Here is a 5,157-nt window from a genome sequence, read left to right on the forward strand (position 1 = left end):
TTGTTTTTTTTTTGTTTTTGTTTTTTTTTTTTTTTTTGTTTTTTGTTTTTTCTTTTTTTTGAAGATCCAGGGCTTATTTTGTTTGGTTTCGTTGTTTACCATTGTGCTGGCAGTAGACAAAGTGTGAAGGTTGTTACTTCCCTCCTGACAGCACAAGCAGAGGGTTTGCACTGAAACATGTGAGAAGGGGGACTTTGGAGCCTGATCCCCAGAGTTCAAGTACCAGCTCTTCTGTTCAGTAGTGATGTGGCCTTGAGCAAACCAGTCACATTCCCTTATCAGTTTCCTTGCTTCCTACTTTCCAACCATCCTTGCAGGGTTATAGAGTAATGTAGATACGCCTGGGAGGTCCTGAAAACACTCCCGAGGAATGGTATTTGCTTCTTAAAATACCCTCTTAAAAAGGGAAGTCTATGTAGTGGATTAATATCTGTTGCACCTTGAGTTTAGCTTTCCTCTACACTCCACCACAGCTGTACACACACACACACACACACACACACACACACACACACACACACACCTGCCCTTTATATTCGACCAATGAAATCAAACTTCTCCATGAGAAGAACAGGCAGTAAGAGCTCAAAACTCCCTCGGCAGTCCTTCAGGCCATTGCTTCAGCCCCACCGTGAACATGACTGCTGGTAGGTTGGTCTAGTGCTACATTGGCCACTGCCCTTAGACCTCCTCAGGCAGAACAGATACTAAAGGGAATACTTGAGAGGGGAGCTACCTCGCAGGTTCACTGAAATTGATAAAAGCTTCCTGTAAACTCCTGTTGCTCTGAGATAGACCTGGAAGTCCTGATAGTCATGTAAGGCTCACGGAGGACCTGGTCTTTGCCTCCTGGGACTCTGGCCTCTGTGCCCCACCTTCTCTCCTGCTCCATGGGCTCTCTGTTTCCCTAATAAGGCAGGGATCTTGGCTTCTGGGTTTTTAACCCTCATTTGGCTGTTTCCTACCCTCTCTCAGGAGAACATTCATAACCTTCAAATAGACTCAGGCCCCATGATCAAAGCAACTCATGTGATAAGGAGTTCATTTGGCTTTGGGTTCCAGATGACTCAGAGTCTGTCATGGTGTGGGGCACGGCCCAGACCAGCAAGTGTTGCTTTAGAAACTGGTTCACACCTTGACCCAGAACACAAAGCAGAGAGCACATCTCAGAGCCCAGACTCAGAGACACACTTCCTCCGAGGCCTAACCCTCCTCAACAGCACCACCGACTGGGGGCGGGGCACTCAAATCCTGGAGCCTATGGGAGGGGCTCCATTCCCATTCAAAAACCATCACAACCAACTTCAGGATTTCTGTCACAACAGGTAGTTATTCAATCGTGTGTAGCTCCGAGGAATTTACAAACTTTATTTTTTTCTTCTCCCTTGTCTCAAGGCCTTATGTCCTACACCCAGTTTACAAAAGTATTAATTTTGATTAGAGATTAAGAGAGCATACACCTCTAGTCTCAGCATTCAGAAGGCAGAGGGAATTCTAGTCTAGCCTGGGCTACATAGTGAAATGGTTACAAAAACAAAACAAATACATACATAATACACACACACACACACACATATGTATATTAAAAGTTTTTGATATTTGGTCCAGATTGTTGTGCTATTGATAAGGAAACTGTTAGCTTGTAGGTTGATGTCATTATGGAGGTGAAGGCAGGTACAGGACAGGATGAGGCCTGTCATTGGACGGGAAGGAAAGATGGGTGGGAGAAAAGTGTTAGAGGAGGAGGGGAGGAGGAGACTAGAACGACAAGAGAGAGCAGCAGGAGAAGCAACATAGAAGCAGATGTGAACGATCCTTGCCGTGGGTCCTTACATAGATACAGGTTGTTATGAATATTCTTAAGGGATGGATGTGTACAGGATTTTGTGTGTCTAGATGAGCAAATTGTATCTTATCTAGTTGGGCAATTATATCTTATCAATTGGATCAGAGGTTATTGTGTGATGTGTTCTTTCATGTGGCAATTTAATTGAGTTCAAGAGAGTGTGTGGTGGCTGGACACACTGGACCCACCACGGAATTGGGATGTGTATGTCTGGCATGGTGGCAACCTGCCTTGGGAACTAGATGGGTAGAGACATTGTTGCCAGGCTCAGAGAATAGCCTTCGGCTGTGTGATATGGGATGGAGCCCAGCAGGTGAGACGCTTTGCTGACTGAGATGAAGACATCCCACAGATGCCATGTGGCTGTATGGTGCCGGCACTAGTGCGGGATAAAACAATCTTTTTTTTTTTTTTTTAATATACCACAACAGTAGCTGACTGCTTAAAATTATCCAGGTAATTAAGAATGGGGTGAGAGGGGTTGGGGATTTGGCTCAGAGGTAGAGCGCTTGCCTAACAACTGCAAGGCCCTGGGTTCGGTCCCCAGCTCCGAAAAAAAAAAAAAGAAGAAGAAGAAGAAGAAAAAAAAGAATGGGGTGAGAAAGAGCTTAGGCTAATTTCTTCTATTTCCCAGCCCAGCGAACTTTCTAGTAATAAATTATTTGCTACTATAGATATAAAACAAGAAGGTCAAAAAGATAATGCAGATATATAAAACGAACAAAGGTTTAATGCAATTATCACGGGCGCCAATGACTTTACTGCATAGTAATGCAAAATGGACATTAGGGATTCCATTAGCAATGGAAGCTTTGGCTATAGTTAGGGTTTGTCAGTCAGGACTTTATCAGGTAAATATAATCCCCCTCGTGGGTACTAGGAAACTTAGTCCGACCAGGCTGTTGAGAAAAAGCGCCCTTTGGGAGGCGAGGAAGGTGGAGAAGAACAGACGAATCCCGGTGGCTGGTAAAACAGGAGAGACAGACACACACACACATACACGGTGCGCTCAGACTCTCTCCACATCAGCCTCTTCCTTGCCTCAGGACTCTGCCAGCAAGAAGGCAGATGTGAGTGACCCAGAACAATGAACTGTGAGCATGGATCAAACTCCTCCTGTTCAGAACCTAACCAGCGGGTTGCTGTGTTCTTAGTCACAGGAGGTGGCTGAGTGCTGAAGGCGTTAGAAACCAAACCGAGTTAGCAGCCTCAGGACCGAGGAGGCAGAGGTTTGGGTTAACTTTTTTTGTGAAGTGTTTGCTCATCTTTGCTCTGGGTCACACTACGGTTTGGAATATGCCCAGCTCCTCACCAAAGAAAGGCAGCGGCCTCCACCCTGAATTCCTAAGCCAGACTAAGAGTTTGACTCACACAAACCCCGAGGCTCACTACCGCAAAGTTCATAAATGGTAACATCAGCATTAAAACCACCGTGATGACTCCCTGTCCCACATGTGACTTAGAAGTCATCACTTCCATCCTTGGAAGAAGAATGAAGCCAGGCAAACTGAAACTTGATCTGGGCATGTGGCACAGGCCTGTAACCCCGGAATTTGGGGATTGGATCAGAGCTCAAGGTCACCCCCCCCCCCGCCCCGTGCTGCATTAAGTAGCCTGAGACCAGATAGAATGACATGAGATCCTGTCTCATAAAAGCAAACCCAAGCCAATGTAAACTGCACAGAGAGTTTAAGCTGAAGGCTCTCATTTAGACTCATCAGAAAACTGATGTCATGGGGCAAATTACTGCCTGGAAAACTGGCACAAAATGTGATAGAATTATAGTTTTCAGGGAGAAACTCTGGGCAGAAGTCACTGTAACTGACCCATTACCAGAGGCTGAGTGTAGACTAGCTGGAGAATTACCCTCCCGAGGGGACCCATGATTAAGAGAACACACACATTTCCCAAAAATTCACCTCCATGAGCCATATCACGTACTCTCTGTGAGGTCAGAGAAAAGCCCCTCTACGGGACTTTTAGAAACAAATGCCGAACCTTTTGTTTTCCTTAGCAAGGCTTTCTCTTATTTTCCTAATGCCTAAGCACTTGGAGTTTTACCAAATTGTACCTGACCAGGGGAAAGGGAATTACCCAGCTTGGCTACCTCCAGTCATTGTGGAAATACCCAACCGAGTTTCAGTTCAAGCTGGAGAGCTGATGACTCGCAGAACACCTCTCTCATAGCTTGCAACCAGATCACCCCGCACCTGCCTGCCAACAGAAGACTCTGGTGGAAATGACCGGCAATCCCTTAGTTTTTATTCTTCAATTCCTACTTTAGGAAAATGCAGAGTGGTGGGGAAGATGGAAACAAACAAGTGGAGGGAGGGAAAGTCAAGCCTCTCACGTAACAGCAGAGCAAATACATAGACAGTTTAAGTCTCAGTTAGAGAAACGTAAAGCACAGAAGCTTATCTACCTAAGTTCCCAGAGGCCTGATGCTGTCAGGATAGGCTACACAAAAAACCAGTCTGACCAGACCCAAAAAGGAGACATAGAGAGGCGTGGTGGTAAATCTTGACGGTCTTAGCTACTTGGGAAGTGTTGGCAGGAAGGTGAAGAGCTCTGGGCCGGCTTGGGAACAAGGACAATGTATCATGGTTCTGTGCCCAGTGAGCCCACATACATACCAAAACCCCAAAGCAAACCAAAGCAACTGAACTGAAGTTATTATTCAGACCTGGCTGTACAATAGAGATTCTGGAGCAGAGTCTGGAATGGAGTCTTTATTTTTCTTCTTTTTTCTTTAATTAGATATTTCCTTTATTTACATTTCAAATGTTATCCCTTTCCCAGTTTCCCCTCCAGAAACTTGCTATCCCATCCCTATCCCCCTGCTTCTATGAGGGTGCTCCCCAACCCACCTACTCACTCACTCCTGCCTCCCCGCCCTGGCATTCCCCTATACTGGGGCATCGAGCCTTCATAGGATGAAGGGCCTCTCCTCCCATTGATGCCCGTCGAAGCCACCCAGGCATGGAGTCTTTAAAGCATGCTCTCTTTAGAGAGTGGCTGAGCTGAGAAAACTGTACCCATCACTCCAAGACATCATTCATCTCATCTCCAGCTGGCGGGCTATTGAAGGAAGGGAAACAAAGGTTGTTCACCATTCCAAAGTTCAGGCATACCACGCCTCTGAGACCTGTGGTATCTGTGTTTCTCCTGTCATCCCTACACCCTTCTCTTGGTCTCTGCACATCTGAGCCCAGGCTGGACTTGGAATGCTGAGTCTGATTGGTGTCTGCTGATGCTAACGTACTGATGCTACTCCAGGCAGCGGGCTGGAGAGCTAACTCAGAGCAAGCAAA

Source organism: Rattus norvegicus, chromosome 7, assembly GCF_021556685.1.
Source record: "Rattus norvegicus strain SHRSP/BbbUtx chromosome 7, alternate assembly SHRSP_T2T, whole genome shotgun sequence".
Lineage (NCBI taxonomy): Eukaryota > Metazoa > Chordata > Mammalia > Rodentia > Muridae > Rattus > Rattus norvegicus.